Source organism: Symphalangus syndactylus, chromosome 2 (genome assembly GCF_028878055.3).
Source record: "Symphalangus syndactylus isolate Jambi chromosome 2, NHGRI_mSymSyn1-v2.1_pri, whole genome shotgun sequence".
Lineage (NCBI taxonomy): Eukaryota > Metazoa > Chordata > Mammalia > Primates > Hylobatidae > Symphalangus > Symphalangus syndactylus.
The window spans coordinates 111,601,969-111,619,716 of NC_072424.2; the positions used below are offsets into that span (position 1 = coordinate 111,601,969).

Consider the following 17,748-nt stretch of genomic DNA (forward strand, 5'->3'; position numbering starts at 1 on the left):
ATGGTCTCGATCTCCTGACCTAATGATCCACCTGCCTCGGCCTCCCAAAGTGCTGGGATTACAGGCGTGAGCCACCGCGCCCGGCCTCAAAGCTGATTTTTCGAGAAACTGTGTTAAGAAATAGAGCAAAAACAAACACGCAGCTGTTTCCTACCAAATGGCTTACAATGTGCATATTCTTGAGTGATTTTAAAAGTCTCAGCTTTTATTTAGTTGTATTTCCAACTGTTTAGTTAATCTTTATTGACTTGTGCATAACTCTCAGGAATAGGAATGTATCTGTGAGTGGAGAGAAGTTTCCTGGTGCACTCAAATGAACTGTTTACTTCCTTTGCTAACTCTCACGTCTCGTTAGGGATCTAGAAGTTTCTAAGGACCAAAAGAGTCACCTGGAATACTGTGCCCAGGGGAATGGGTTACGTTGTTTGGGTATATGTCCTATTTGAATCATAGAAAGAGCTTTCTTTGTTTTATTTTAGTTGATACTAGCCAGTTCTATTGCTTGTCACTAGCATTAAAAACTAAGAGCCCTCAGCCTGGGCGACAGCGAGACTCTGTCTCAAAAAAAAACAAAAAACAAAAAAAAACTAAGAGCCCTGAAAAAGGTACACAACATTCCATAAGAGAGGAAGAATGAACCAGTCCAGCCATGAGATGCATGGCACAGTGCAAATACAAGTTAAGAGGATGCTGTGACTAGCTGAATACCAGAGACAGTAAGGCAAAGGTAGTTTTGGTTGCATGGTGACAACATATTTAAACTCAAAATACTTTAATCTGAATTAGCAATATGCACATCCTTGCCAAGCAAAAGCAAAGCATAAAACAAAAATAAACTTATGCTGTGTTTCCTTTCTCAGATATTACAGACTCAAGCCACTTTATCTCCAATTTCTAGCTCCCTAGACCTTCACGGCCATTAGTCATGTCTTGTCTATCATACCTCAAAATGTTTATCAAGTAAATACTTTCCTCTCCATTTTCATTGTCACTGCCTTGTTTTCAGCTTTATCCTTTTTCCAGTCACATATCATGACAGTCTCCACTACGCAACCTATACTCCTGCTTCAACAGACTATTTGCATGTACCAGAAACACCAAGTATTCTCTGGCTGCTCTTTGAGTTGACGCTGTGTTACCTCTATTCACCCTTCAAGACCACCCACACCCCTTAATTCTAGAAGAATTAGCCCTTGTCTTTTTAGCATCCTCCTAGTCCTATATTGTCATAGCATTACCACGTGCACTACAATTAAAAGACAATAATTTGTATCTCTTGTAATACAGAATGACTTCTATTGAGGGCAGGATTTGTCTTATGCAACTTTCTATATTTAGCCCCTTTAACAAGGCTCAGCACCTGATTTTAAAAAATCAATAATTCGTTTAGTTTAAATAATCAACTGACCACAGAACAACTGATTAACCAATAAAGCACTTAAAATTAGCAATTTGAGGTAAATCTATTCACTGATAACTTACATAGGACTTAGTTTGGTTTCAATGTTTTTCACAATCTTTATCCATGCTTTACAATGCCCTCATAGGTATCAATTCATGTTAGAAGAAATCAAGGAAGAAATTACAGTAAAATCTTCATTCTTATCATGTGTGCTTGATAAACCACCACTTTCCTCATCTTAAACAGCAGGTAGTTCCTGGGGTCGTGGACCTTACACCATCTCAGCATTCAAATGAGTGTTATTCAAAAAAAAAAAAAACACAACTTCACACAACATTTGGACAATGTCAGAAAGAAAAATTGATACTAAGAAAACAATAAATTCACTTCCTAAATGTTGAACCTGCTCTTAATTTTATATTAACTTTTATTTCACCAAATAGAAGAGTTTTTCATATGCCATATACATTTATATTTTCATCAAGAATAAGTAGCGTCATTTGGCTAGAACTGTAATTACATTTTCTTTTCCTCAACATGATAAAAGTGTTGAAGTAGTTTTCCTAAGTGCTGTATAAAACCAGTTAAGAAACCAGTTTCCCACCCGCTTTAGACTTTAAACAATGAGCAGCCAATATGAAGTTCCAAATATATACAAAAATTATTTAAGAATTTACAGAGTAAACAGACAACCAACAGAATGGGAGAAAATTTTTGCAAACTATGCATCTGACAAAGGTCTAATATCCAGCATCTATAAGGAACTTAAACAAATTTACAAGAGGTAATAAACAAACAACCTCATTAAAAAGTGGGCAAAGGACATGAACAGATGCTTCTCAAAAAAAGACACATGTGGCCAACAATCATATGAAAAAAAGCTCAGCATCACTGATCATTAGAGAAATGCAAATCAAAACCTCAATGAGATACCGTCTAACACCAGTCAGAATGGCTATTATCAAAATGTCAAAAAATAACAGATGCTGGCAAGGTTGCAGAGAAAAAGGAATGCTTACACACTTTTAGTGGGAGTGTGAATTAGTTCAATCATTGTGGAAGATGGTGTGGTGATTTCTCAAAGACCTAAAAGACAGAAAGATCATTCAACCCAGCAATCCCCTTACTGGATATATACACAAAGGAATAGAAATCATTCTATTACAAAGACACATGCACGCCTATGTTCATTGCAGCACTAGTCACAGTAGGAGAGACATGGAATCAACCTAAATGCCCATCAATGATAGACTGGATAAAGAAAATGTGGTACTTATACACCGTGGAATACTATGCAGCCATAAAAAATGAGATCATGTCCTTTGAAGGAACATGGATGGAGCTGGAGGCCACTATCCTTAACAAACTATCACAGGAACAGAAAACCAAATACTGTATGTTCTCACTTTTAAGTGGAAGCTAAATGATGAGAACGCATGGAGACATAGAGGGGAACAACACACACCGGAGCCTATTGATGGTGGAGGGTGGGAGGAGGGAGAGGATCAGGAAAAATAACTAATAGGTACTAGGCTTAATACCCGGGTGATGAAATAACCTGTACAACAAACCCCTATGACACATGTTTACCTATGTAACCAACCTGCATATGTACCCCTGAACTTAAAAAAAATTATAATGTCTGTAAATAATAGTAATATTTAACATTTAATACTATTTTATTATGAATGTCCTTTAGTTAATTATTTTTGGCCTCATTTTACAAATGAGGAAAATAAAAGCTAAATAATGTGGGCACTGTTACAGAACTAGAAGGTGGCAGAGCCTGGGTTGAAATGCAGCTATGAATTCCAGAATCCATGCACCTAATTGCAAAGTTTTGTAAGGTAAGTGTGGGAAAAGGGTAAGAAAGAGGAGAGAAGAGATGCTACCAAGCTGCTTAACCAAATTGTATTATTTAGTAACAACATGTGTTCTCTTTCAGTGTTTTTGTTCTTTCTACGTTTAAACACTCCAGTGTAGTATACGTATATGGGTGTGTGCATATATACATATGTATATATGCACACACTTATTTTACTCTGAACTATCTAGGATTTTTTTTCTAGAAAGGAGAAATACACAAATATACAAAATATACAAATACATTTTGAAAAGGAAAACAGTTTTAAAAGACTTTTAAGTATTCTAGAAATCTTAGAAATGACAAGTTTAGATATCATGAGATTAAAGAGAAATAACCGTGATTTTTTTAAAATGATCCTGGGAATGAAAGAGGTGGATCTTCAATACACTAACATTAAATTCTGAGCTTCAGGAGAAATCGAGTTTTCATTCATGCTCTGAACCTCTTCCCTTAGCAATGAAGCCTCAGCATCCCTTTGCTTCTCCTGTGCCCTCAAGTGAGAACTGAGTTATGGCTGGCTGTCTCAGGAAGAAAATAACTATTGCAAGCCATAAGATGGGCTGGGGTGGGGGAGGGCTAAGGAAAGGCCTGCCATTTAGCTTGTAAAGTGCAGCAGCTGTGGCCTGTTTTCACTAATATCTGACATGTTTCTTTGGCCACTCGCCAAATTGAGCTGTACCCAACACTTCTCCCATCCTTCCTGTGCCTCCAGGATCCTTTGTAAATGCTACTTGAGACTCCAGTCTACTCCAAATCAATCCCCTTGGTTCCTTCCTCCCCTTAATGCACAGGCATCCCACCCTAATTAATAAACCCAACACCAGCTTCATCCAGGACCTTCCCACACTTTGCCCCTTCACGCAGCCCAGAAACATCAGCACATTCCTGACTTCATCACTTGTCAACTCCCTTTCTGTTAAAGACCAGTGTCCCCTTTCGCTGACCTGGCCTCTGATTTGATCTCACTTTAAAGTATCCCACTTTAAGAGACAGTAACAAATGCTGCCTTTTTCCTGTTTGGTTTGTTTATTCATGTTCACCCAGTCTATTATAATTAGAGACCAAGGGAATTCTAAGAAGAGCCCAGGAAGATGGTTTATGCATTTGATATGTGGATAAATCCAATACTGGATTTGTAACAAAGTTCACTTCACCTATTGCTAACTGTGTGAACTTGGGTGAGTTTCCTAAGCTCTTGTCATTCATTCAAATACTTACTGAGTGCCTGTTACTATGCCACATTCTATTGTAAATGCTGATGCTGCAATTTAAACAGAGAAGCAAAAATACCTGCCCTCTGTGATGTTTTTATCTTAAAGAGGAAAAATAACTGTTAATAAATAGGTAGATTTAAAAATATAGACATTTAAGAAAAAATATAAGGATTGAGAGAAGAAGAATAGATAGTGTCAAGATTAGGAGTAGAAAGGAAGGTAGCAACTTGGAATAGACTAGTCCCTAACTTCCTGATGTGATGTTTTACCAGGTCTGAGGTCATGCAGATAGCTGAGAAAAATAGCATTCCCAAAAGAGGAAACAGCAAGTGCAAAGTCCCTGAGACAGAAGAGTGTTGCCTGGCATGTTGAGCAAAGAGACAGCTATGGCTGGCAGAGAACAAGAAAGCAACAGCAGGTGATGTCAGAGAAACAGGGAGCTAGAACTCAGAGGGCCTTGTACGTGATAATAAAGAATGTGGATTTTACTTTGATAGAAATGAGAAATCACTAAAGGATACTGAATAAGAGTAACATGATTTGATTTACCTCTAAAGAATCTCAACTAACTCCTCTGTGAAAGAGTGTAAAATATATAATAATAACTGTGGTGAAGACCAGCCTGCCTGCTCAAATCCCAGTGCCACCACTTACTACCAGTGTGACTTTAAGCTAATTATTTAACCTTCCTAAGCTTTGATTTTCTCATTTTTTCCTTTTTTTTTTCTTTTTTACAGAGGTAATCAAAAGTGTTCTCATTTTTAAGGTGGAATTGATAGTAGTTCCTCTTTTGTAAGGTTAAGAAAAAATAAATCAAATAGGGCATACTGAGGTGTTTAGCTCAGTGGATACCACCTAGAAAGCCTGAGACACGCTGATATTATCAGGCTGGTGAGAATCAAGTGCTATAATGTATGTGCAGTATTTGCTTGTGTTGTCCAGCATAGTGGAATAGTGAGCACTTACATGTCATCTACTATTAGTTACTAGCATTACCAACTACTAACCCACTGGCTGTTTTAAAGTAATTCTGTACATTTAAAAATTTTATAATATACCACCTTAAAAGAATCAGAATAGCAAAAGTTCACAGACAATTTTCAGATGTCTCTGAACCTTCTTATTCAAAGTACTCTGCAAAGCACTAGAAAGGCATATGTACTTGGGTAAAAAAGAGTACACACACACATTGTCTCTCTCTTTCTATCATATATATAAAATAAAACAGTTATATACATAATTATCTATATATTAAACATATATATATCTTTATGTACATATCTTCCCCTTTAAAAATTATTGATATATGTAGAGAGAGAATTTTATAGATAATTTTTAAAGAAGTGGAAATTATATATAGATAATATTTTAAAGGGGAAAGAGTTAGTTAAGACAAGTTTCTGTGTGTTGCTGACCCCTGTTGGGTGGAATAATTAAAATTGGTCTTCTGAAAGAAAGAAAAGTGAATTCTCAACTCCCTGTACATGATCCTGACCAGGAACCGACTCTCATCCATTTCACTGATTGCACGTCTATGGTCATGGATGGAGACATAGGAGGCCTACTGGTTCTTCGAAGCCCTACTTGTTCTTCGAAGCCCTGCTTCATTACCCAAATGTTATGCAGCTCATACCTCATTTCTTTCCTGAGACCTAGGCTACCTTAAACTGAGAGGGAGGATCACATCTTTCTTTCCCTTGCCCACCATACTCACACACACATACATACTGACATACTCCCAAAACAAACACACGTCCCCCAAGCATAGGTCTCTTAGGAAACAACCACATATCCTAATCTGGTCTTGATAGTCAGCTCACAAGAACAAAGGAGAGAAAGATTAATGTAGAAACCTGCACTAAAGGCTGAGTACGGTGGCTCAGGCCTGTAATCCCAGCACTTCAGGAGGCCAAGGCGGGTGGATCACTTGCAGTCAGGAGTTCTAGACCAGCCTGGCTAACATAGCAAAACCCGTCTCTACTAAAAATACAAAAATTAGGTGGGTGTGGTGACGGATGCCTGTAATCCCAGCCACTCGGGAGGCTGAGACAGAAGAATCGCTTGAACCCGGGAGGTCGGAGGTTGCAGTGGGACGAGATCGCACCACTGTACTCCAGCCTGGGCGACAGAGCAAGACTCCGTTAAAAAAAAAAAAAAAAAAAAAAAAAAACCTGTGCTAGAATAAGTCCTAATTCTTTCTTTTCTTTAAAGACAGACAAAATGCAATGTTTTAATTCTCATTTTACCTAATAATAAAGAAAGGATGTACCACTAAAATCAAGCAGGAAATTATCCTTGTCTTATTGTCATTTTTTTAAAAATTTTGCTATTCTGCACAGACCAGTTTCTCTAGAATGTTCCCTTGCTGACTTTTCCTCTAGTAGTATCAGTTATACTGAAAATCAGTAGTACTCTTACTTTATTTTACTGGGCACTATCAGACTAACAGCAGAGGTATATAAAGGCAGGGAGAACTACCATTGATATAAGGCCTCTTCCGGACCGAAACGCAAAGCCGCACCTCTCTGTTCCGGCAGGTGGAATAGGCCCCCTACCTGGGATCTCTACCCAAAAGGAGGAGGGTAGAACACAGGTGTCCTATTCCCTTGAGTCCTCCATCCTTTACTCGACAAAGCTGCGCAATTAGAATAATAAAATGCAGCCGGGAGAAATTGTTAACGCCTGTAATCACAGCATTTGGAGAGGCTGAGGCTGGAGGATCGCTTGAGTCCAGGAGTTCAAGCCTGCAGTGAGCTATGACCGGACCATTGTACTTCAGCCAGGGCGACAGAATGAGACCTTGTCATTAATAGTAATAACAATAATAATAATAATAAATCTAAAACATCAAGAAATTGGGTGTGCCCTTTTAAAATACACTCAGAAAGGGAACAGTTAGAAATCTTAATTTCAGGGATACTTTACTCCTAAACCTATTGTTTTTGTTTTTGCAGAGATTGACCATGCCTACAGGGACAACTGGAAAACAGAAATGAAACCATATAAGCCAAGCACTCACGCAATCTTTGTCCTCCCAGTTGACTTAAGAACTCTTGCGAAGAAAATGTGGCCTCTAGATCTCAGGTAAGGGATCTGGCTGCTCTGTTTTTCCTGATACACCTCCATCCTGCAGGGTAGGTGGGAGTGAGGTGTGCTGAGAAGGAAGAAGTTGTCCGCTTTAACTTGACAAGGCACGGCGTCCCCCCGTGCCTCCTACTTGAAGTATTCTAGCGGCTGGAATAAATGTTCAGGTGTTTTGGGTTTTGTCTCTTCCAGTTCCGCCCGTCTGCGCCTCTCCGGCAGAGGGCGCCTTTTCCACTGGGTCTCACTGTGGGCTGCTGGGAGTTTTATTCGGTTTGGGCCGGGAAGGAGCTGTGTTGGATCCGCGCCCCCTGCCTCGGCGCCGCCTCTGGCCCCGTGAGCCCTGGCCCATCCCACTCCCGCGCCTGCTCCCCGGGGGCTGAATCCGCCCGCCTGGGGTCCAGGTGCCCGTGAGATCCCAGGCGCTCCACCAGGAGGCCCTATCGGGATCGAAACTCGCACTAGCCCCGCCCTCTTGTTACCAGTTCTCTCCGGGCTTGTGGAAAGAGTTCCCCCAACCTGAAATCTATACCCAGGAGGAGGTTAGGACACAGGTGTCCTATTCCCTTGCATCCTCCATCTTCTCCTACTCTCTGTTACTCTCCTCTTTTGTTAGTTTGATGGTGCCCAGTGAAATAAAGCAGAAGAATACAACTGATTTTCAGTATAACTGATACTACTAGAGGAAAAGTCAGCAAGGGAACATTCTAGAGAAGCTCGTCCTGTGCAGAATAGCACAATTTTTAAAAAATGACAATAAGACAAGGATAAATTACTACTTGATTTTAACGGCACATCCTTTATTATTAGGTAAAATGAGAATTAAAACATTTCATCTTGTCGGTCTTTAAAGAAAAAAGAACTAGCACTTATTCTAGTGCAGGTTTTGTTTTGTTTTGTTTTGTTTTGTTTTGTTTTGTTTTGTTTTGTTTTGTTTTGTTCTGAGACAGGATTTCGCTCTTGTTGCCCAGGCTGAAGTGCAGTGGCGCGATCTCGGCTCACTGTATCCTCCACCTCCTGGGTTCAGGCTATTCTCCTGCCTCAGCCTCGCTAGTAGCTTGGATTACAGGCATGCGCCACCACGCCCGCCTAATTTTTGTATTTTTAATAGGAACGGGGTTTCACCATGTTGGTCAGGCTGGTCTCGAACTCCTGACCTCAGGTGATCCACCTGCCTCCACCTCACAAAGTGCTGGGATTACAGGCGTGAGCCACCGCACCCGGCCTTTTTGTTTGTTTTGTTTTTGATTTTGTTTTTGTTTTTGTTTTTGAGACGGACTCTCGCTCTGTCGCCCAGGCTGGAGTGCAGTGGCGCCATCTTGGCTCTCTGCAACTTCCGCTTCCCAGGTTCAAGCGATTCTCCTGCATCAGCCTCCAGAGTAGCTGGGATTACAGGCGCCCGCCACCACGCCCACCAACCTTCCCCTTCTTGCTGCAATTTCACCAAGACCACTCTTCTCTCCTAAGTAGCTTTGGTCTGCCCCTTTCTTGGATTCCTTAAGATCAGCAAGGAGCGGGGAGAGAAAGTGTAGCTAGCCAGTAAGGAAACACGAACTGAGAAGTATTTCCGAAACATCATTCCTGTCAGCGTTATTAGAGTACTGATGACCCATATTACGGTGTCGCTGGTTGTGTGTCTTCCCCCGCACAGTGTCCAGAGCACCGTGAGAACAGGGCTGCTTTTACTCTACCTTTGAATCCTCAAAAGGTACAGCACCCAGCCCAGTGCTTGGCACAGAGTCTATTGATGATTGATAAATAATAATCTATGTCGAAATTTGGATGAGGGTTCTCATCTTTGTGTTCTTACTTTTATTTGAATTTGACCTTATGATTAGAAGTGCAGGGGACAAATATTTGCTACCATGTTGAAAATCTTAATACTATAACCCTACTCATTGATACAAATATTAGTAAGACTACGCTAGCTAAAGCATCTGACTACATGTTGATTGTTATCAGGATAGTGATGGAGTATTTTTGCTTTTTAAAAAATATAAAGCTTTCCAGAGAAATCTGTCAAAATAATTATTATTGCATCCTAACACCTTTAATTTTTTTGGGGGGGGGGGCGGTGGTGCCTAAAACATCAGAAATTTATTGTCTTACCGTTACAGAGACCAGAAGTCTGAAATCAAGGTATCAGAGGGACGTGCTCTCTTAAAGGCCCTAGGAAAGGATCCTTCCTTCCTTCCTTTCCTTCCTTCCTTCCTTCCTTCCTTCCTTCCTTCCTTCCTTCCTTCCTTCAAGCTACTGGTGTTTGCTGTCAGTCCTTGCCATTCCTTGACCATAACTTCAATCTATGCCTCCTTCTTTACATAGCCTTCTTCCCTCTACTTCTGCATCCAAATCTCTGGGTGTGTAAGGACACCAACCATTGAATTATGGCCCACCCTAATCCAGCCCCACTTCACCTTAACCTGATTATACCTGCGAAGACTTTATTTTTAAATAAGGTTACATGCACAAGTCTGGGTAGACATAGATTTTGGAGGAACACCACTCAACCGAGTACAACAATTATATTTGGAGATTTCAACACTCCAGTTTCAGTAACGGACAAAATAGACAAAAATCAGTCAAGATATATCAACCAACTTGATCTAATTGACATATGCAGAACACTATAACCAACAGTGGCAGAATAGTCTTTTTAAGTGCATCTGAAACATTCAACTAAATGGGCTATATAAAAACCAAATTACAATCAATTCCACAGGATTGAAATCATGCACAGTATGTTTTCTGACAATAACAGAAAGAAAACAGAAAACACAAACAAAAAGAAATGTATAAAAAACCAAAATACTTGAAAATTATGAAAAAATCTAATAAGACATTTCTAAGAACTTTGGAATTCTGCAACAAACTTCTCAGTTTCTCCTGTGTCCAAAGAAGACATCAAAAGTAAAATTAGAAACATGTTGATCTGAATGTGACTGAAGACAATGAATGTAATATCTGTTTTTATAAGCATACTTGGAAAACTGGCATGTCATGAACATTAGCGGTCAAAAACTGTTGAAGGGATCAGGGTATGATGGTGTCATACAGCTGCAGTTAGATAACCTACCTTAGGTCAGTTGCTTGTTTTAGACACACTCTTATTTTATTAATATATTGATTCCTAAAACTCAGTACATCTACCTGCCTTCCATGGAAGTAAACAATCCTTAGATAGAAGCAACCAAGATTTTTGAGCTTTCAACTACTTGAGGAGATTTTAAAGGAAGTTTTTAAAAAAATTAAATATATGTATATCCTATAGCATATACAGTGCATACATACATATCTATGAACACATATCTATATCAGTTTGTCACAGGGCTTTCTAACCTGTGACCTATAAACTTAGAGACATGGTGAGAGCTTTACTGAATATTCAGATTTTTCCATTGTGTGTGCATTTTTCTGGAGAAGGCTATATAGCTTTCATTAGATTCTCAGAGAAACCCGTGAACCCAAAACTTTAAAAACTGGTCTTAAAGACAAAAGTGTATTTCAACACTATTCTTTATTCTTGATAATATCTCTCTAATAGGGACCCTTCAGGGTCTTGGTTTGTTATTGAGATTTTGGGTGCCCAAGTAGTGAACACTGCAAAACATTAGCAATAATCCTAATGCAAAGAATGACCAGATGTGATAACATAACACATACTAACTGTATGAGACCCTTGATGTGTTTAAAATTTAAGTAGCATTATATCTCTTTACAGAACTAGCTTAAAATTAAAATGGAAACAGCTTTTATGCTGTCTCTGAGGCCAAAAATATAAATTAAACTCTGCATATTTTTTATTTGAAGGCATTCACAGATGACATGCAAGGACTAAAAGCTGGCCAAAAACCATAGCTAAGTATTGTGTTAAAAAAAAAAAAAAAAGTGTGTGATTTTTAAGCCAAAAACTATTTAGGAGTCGGTTTCTCATGTCCTAATTATTAAATTAGGAATAAAACCAGGAAAAAGATATTAAAAGTGGTATGCTTTAACTATTAAGTATTCTCTTTAGGTTTAATAACAACTTTTAAAAATCAAACAAAATTGATCAACAGCCTATGTAAACAGTCATGCAGGACTGAAGAAGAATTCTGTATTTAGATTAACAAGAAAATGGTGCTAGAGGCAGCTTGGTGAGACACTGAGAACTAAAGTTAACAAAACAAATGTGTACTGGGAGAAATGGTTTACACACATGTTCTGAATGCTTCTGCTTAGATTAATATTTTCCTTCAAATAAAACTGGTCAAGTTCAATAATGCAGCTATAAAGATGAATCTACAGTAAGCAAGGCATTTGGTCATTCTGAGCCAAGGTATGAGAGTTATTCTAGAAAAGCATCAAATAACCAAAATTACTTTGGAATCTCTAACTATAGCATGTATAAAATTTTTTGCATGTATGACAATGTATAATGGAACCTCCAAACAAATCCAAACTTACCATGTCTTCAAGATGTAAGTGTCAGCATTATAAAGCATGGGAAAAGCAAGTACTTTATTTGGCATCCCATTTAAACCATATATGGCTTTTCTTTGCCTCTTGAGTAAAATGTCCTGCCATTTACCCTTAACTGTCATGCTAACATCCATTTCAGAATCCACTTCCATCTTAGTAAGATGAATAGGTATCTAACAAATCTTGATAATTTGCTTTCAGAGGGGATAGTCTAGAAATAACATCACAGCTAAGACATCCTCTTGACTTCAAACTCAAGTCAAGACTTAGCAATGCATTTTTCACATTATGGATTAAACATGTGCTTTCCTGCAGGGTGCTGTGAGAGTTAAAAATCAAGTATCAATAACTATATAAATGAATGTAAGTGGAAGGTTTATGAGTCAAGGGAAAAAGACATTTAAAACGCAGTGTTACCTCCTGCTGTCTCAAATTGGTCTCAGGGAAACCCAATGGACCAGAGCCATCTCCTCTGCTGCTTTCTCTTTTCTGACTATCCATGTATCATAGGATTGACAAATCCACATTCTTAAGCTGTGTTTCCTAACTTAGTCTGACACTAAGTGCTCCAAGCTATTGTTTAGGAATTACCCTCTCACTATAATAAGAACTTCATTATTACTGAATAATAACTCAGTAATGAGTTTTTTTATTCTTCAGTAATGATTCCCAAATGACATAGAAGTATAGGAAGAAAAGAAGCATTCTGAGAATAAGACATTCTGAGAAATGGTGTTTGGTGATCCTAATTACTATCAATGAAGAATCACGTTCTCACTGTTTCATTGTTTGGGGCCAGTATACAGAAGTTGCTAATTCCAAGGCCTACGGGGCCAGGTGGTTCTTGTGAGGTCAATGGAGAACAAAAGTTTGTTGCCCCTCATAAAATGGGCAATCCATGTCCCATTCCACCTGTTACCTTAGGAAAAGAACATAAATTATGGCTTTTCAAGATTTTTCTCAAGATAACTTAGACATCTGGATTTTTATGTGAATACTCCTGATTGTTAAATGCAGACACGAACCCCAAATTCTTAAATATTCATAGGCCTGCAGACCTGACGTAGCAGCAAATGTTTCACAAATCTTTGACCTCTAAGAAAAGAACTTCTTGAAACCAGGTTTAGCCATGTAGCCATGTGAACTTGGACTCATGACCTCATAGCTAGGGCTTCAGTGACCTCATCCATAGGATGGAGGAGAAGACTTCCCTAGCAGCAGCTCTGGAGTTCTTTACAAGATGAGCACTCAACAATTCTTGAGTTATGATCATCCTCCCCACATCCAATTTCAGCTCTCAGATGAGGATGTGGCTTCTGACTTAACCGCTGACAAAGTATAAAATGTACCTCAATCTATCAAGATCCAGTGTGGCTAGCTTTCTATACTCAATTCCACAACATGAATTATTTTTAAAATTTATTGTACTTATAAAATCAATTAAGATTCACTGTAGAAAAATTACTAAATACAGATGTACAAAGGGAAATCTCCTTAAAACCCACCAAGTACCTTGATGTAGATCCTTTTAAATCTTTTCCTACGTGTATATTGTTTTTAGAAAAATGACATCATATCTAATGCATTTTTTGTAGCCTGCCTTTTTTACTGAATGTATTTACTCAATAAACACTGATTCTTTAGAGAAGTAGAAATATAATTCTTATAAGATTAATTTCAATTCAGGCTGGGCACAGTGGCTTACGCCTATAATCTCAACAATTTGGGAGGCTGAGGCAGATAGATCACCTTGAGGTAAGGAGTTCAAGACCAGCCTGGCCAACATGGTGAAACCCTGTCTCTACTAAAAATACAAAAAATTAGCCGGGCATGGTGGCGCACACCTATAATCCCAGTTACTTCTGCCTCAGCAGACTGAGGCAGAAGAATCACTTGAACCAGGGAGGCAAAGGTTGCAGTGAGCCAAGATCGTGCCACTGCATTCCAGCCTGGGTGACAGAGCAAGACTGTCTAAAAAAGAAAAAAAAAAAAGAAAAAGAGTAATCTCAATTCACTTTTTTCAACATAAGCACAAATATGTCCAATTTGTCATGAGTATAGGGTTTAGTACTAAAAACACAAAACTAAACACCAAATGCAATGCAATTCTCCCCAAAAAAATAGCTTTCTCCAAATCACTCAGTAATTTCATGATAAAATTCCCAAAATATTAAGAAATCTAGGACTATTACCCTGTAATAATAAAGCCCTCAAAATCTAAAGAAAGAAATAAATCAAAATACATTTATTATTGAGATGTAAGGACAAAGTATTGGAGACTATAGGTTAATAGTCTGAATAATGAATCTAGAGAAAATAGGAGGAAAACAATGGGGATCACTGCAACCAATTCTGAAAATTCTAGAATGCATGTGTGATCGAAAAGAGAAAAAATAAGTACAATTCATCTATATTTATATATTTAGATAATATATTAATGTACATTTAATAGATTTAGATAATGTATTAATATTAAATATATTTATATGTTCATTAAATATATTTATTAAATATATTTATATGTTCATTAAATATATTTATTAAATATATTTATATTAGTATTAATATATACTAAAGTATATATTAATAATATAAGTAACATGCAAAGTATATTGAATCCTCTACTAAATCTCTTAATTAAAACCTAATTGTTTTATTACTTTAGGATTCAACAGTGGTACAAATTTAAGTTCACATTTTCCTGGAGGACTTAATTAGTGAAATAAATGACTAGCAGACTGATTCATAGTAGAGAAATAAGAACTCGGCATTTTGGAATGTGATATCTTTGTTGAATCTCCCTCTGTTCCTTGGCCTTCTCTTGCAAAGTTTGACAATGTTACAAAAGTACATAACCAAGAGTGAGTGAGGCACAGAGCAAATGTGAAAAACTCTCTTCTATTATAAAGACAGTGAAATGTTTTTCTTAGAAAAAAATTCTCTCCCTATCAATAGTCCCAAATACTAATGCAGACTTTATTTCCAAATAAGTTTCTTATGTCAATCTGTTTTAAATAAATTCTGATCACTTTAAAAGCAAAACTTGGGAGAAAATTACATGTTAGTGGGTTTGATCTGTTCAATAGTCTCACAGTGTTCTCTCAGACTTGGGTGAAACAGGATTAAGTTCCAGCAGTCTTACAAAAAAAAGACACACGAAAATCTACTAAAGATGCCATATCACTAGTCTTATACTCATAATGAGAAATTATTAGGCCCATCCAAAGATGATAGAACTTTCCATATTTTCAGTCGCTTCATGTTTACAAGTCACAGATAAACTTCCCTGCAAGGCATCCTGTTCTCCATTCCTGAGATTAAATAAATCAATAATAGAAATCATCTTGCAATACAGATGCTTCCTTCCCCAACCGAAATGTTCTTATAAAAATTTAACAAGAAAATGTTCAAACATCTCATAATGCTGTTTTTACAAAGCAACTGTTAGTTATAAACAAGTCTTTTAGGTCTCAAGGAGATTTAAGATACTTCAAAGGCTTGATCTAAACCCTCTAAATCCAGGTTGCTTTCACATATTTTCTAAAACATAATATGTTAAATTTAATGTTTTAAAAAATGTTTTAAGTGTTTTGTTATGCACTGGAAAAATTTAAACAGATCTTATTCTAAGAAATTAGCATCTTCTGGAACTTCCATTTTTACTAATTGCTTTCTTTACAAAAAATAAAGAAACAAGTACCTATGTTAACTGTTTTTCTGTAAACGTTTGCAAACTTATTAAAGAAATAACACATCTCATCTACCCAAGGCAGTGTACATTAATATATTTTTATGTACATTTGAAAAAGAAATTCCTCACAACCTAGTTGTTGCAGATGTTCCTCTTGGTGACTCTTCTTATCAGGAGAAAGACTGATCTGTCTTCTTTTAGTACATCCTATAGGTCAGTGGCAAGAAAAAACAAATAAAGGCCATTTTAATAATTATTAGAAGTTTGTACACATATTAGCTACAAAAACCTGCTATTCTGAATTGTTCACTTAATATTGAATGATACATAATTTTTCAATTCTGACTTGAATAATTCATAAAAACATACATAGTGGTTTTTTTTTAAACTAAAAGTTATAGTATACATTTTTTTCCTGTCAGCTTTAAGTGATGGTGTAGATTGGGTTTACCCTGACAGGTTTGGGTTATCTGAAATAAAAGAAGTCACAGTTTCTTAGGGCGGTATTTTTTATTTCATAAGAGTGATCCAATTGAACTGAATAAATAATTTCTCAGCTTTCTGCTGTTCTTTCCTAGGAAAAAAGAACTGTATACAACAATAATTTATTATTTCTTGTTTTAGTACATATTTTGAAAGTTTTACAACCAAAAGGAACACAACTCTTTAAAGGTCCATTTCCTCTGAAATAAAACAATGTGTAGCTCTTACCACCGGCTGGACGTATTTCCCTCAATTTCAAAATAAAAGAAGCAAATGTTGGTCTATTTGTTATACTTGTTACTATTTGTTTATCCATGCAAAGTAGCAGAAGTTTAAAAGACCTTCATTTATACCAATTTTGCACAATGAGATCCTGTAATCTTTCTGTCGTATGTGTAATATATAGAAGGTGTTCATTACTTGGCACATTGAAGAGGCAACCATTAAAAAAGAAGGATAGTCATATTATGAGATTTAATCAGAATTGAGTCATGGTTATAATTATCTGTTACTTTATGCTTCCCAAATTTCCAAATTGTTCCAAAATAGATTAAATATGCATATTTTTAAAAGAAGGAAATTAGAATAATAGTTTTTAATGTTCCAAGGACTTGTCCATTGATGTCCTAGCCCATCTTTTAAATATACAAAGACAATAAAAACACAGGAGTAATAGAAACCAAAGACATGAGCTCTTTACTTGAAGGAAAAATTATGTAATTGGTTTTCAGTTGATATTTTGTAAGGATTGCTGCTAAAAGAATGCTATACTATAGTGAAAACTGAGTTTATTCTGTCTCCTATTACAAAATTAACAATTTAATAATTTTCTTTCTGTTTATTCTTCCAACAATCCTAAATATGAAATTTTATTTTGAGCACTACGTACCTAATTTTGTTAGTTACTACAGAGTGGCAAATTCAAGTTCTTTTATATCTCCTTCTTTTTTCACACACATGTGCACACACACAAAAGCACAGAGTTGTATATCTGAACACATAGTAATTATTCAAGCAATCATTGGACATTTACTGGGCACTTATGCTTTTAGACAATAACAGAGCTCAGGTTCCTAAAGTGGGAAGATCAGTGTTTACGACAGTTGCTTTGTCCTCTGTATTTTCATCAAGATCCAGCCCCCACCCATTAACACAGAATCTACAAAATAATTAAACTAAAACATTTGAAATTCCCAATGAGATACATGCTTATCTTCCAAATATTCATTCCCTGTTCCCTAGAACATGAGTCTTGAAAGCCTGTGTAGTAAAAGAGCTCAAACTGTTTAACTGTCCAGGTAGTAATAATAGTAACTTGTATTCTTATAGTGCAAGGAAACAAGAGAGAAGATGATAAAATGCAAATTTCCTAATTAGATTCAAAAATCCATGATAAATTTTTTCTTCCCTCCTGCAAAGACAACAGACATCTGGATTTTACAGTATATTTATTCCATCATTCATTCTCTTATTTATTCACTTATCTTTGTGTGTTTTAAGTGTAACTGGAACCCATTAGACAGTCTATACAATGGTTTTAGAAAGTGATTTG

The 17,748-nt window shown here is 36.9% G+C and overlaps 2 long non-coding RNA genes across 3 annotated transcripts in view; one reads left to right on the forward strand and one right to left on the reverse strand.

Moving 5' to 3' along the window:
• The window catches only part of LOC134735620 (uncharacterized), a 334,319-nt gene that overhangs the window by 274,100 nt on the left and 42,471 nt on the right, over positions 1-17,748 (reverse strand). For both annotated transcript variants that reach the window (XR_010118900.1, XR_010118901.1), the window contains exon 2: positions 15,846-15,920. This is a non-coding gene — a long non-coding RNA (uncharacterized lncRNA). The remainder of the gene's footprint in view (positions 1-15,845; positions 15,921-17,748) is intronic.
• Positions 1-17,748, forward strand: part of LOC129473726 (uncharacterized) — a 32,768-nt gene that overhangs the window by 8,804 nt on the left and 6,216 nt on the right. Inside the window, exon 2 of the long non-coding RNA XR_008654348.2 lies at positions 7,438-7,567. This is a non-coding gene — a long non-coding RNA (uncharacterized lncRNA). The remainder of the gene's footprint in view (positions 1-7,437; positions 7,568-17,748) is intronic.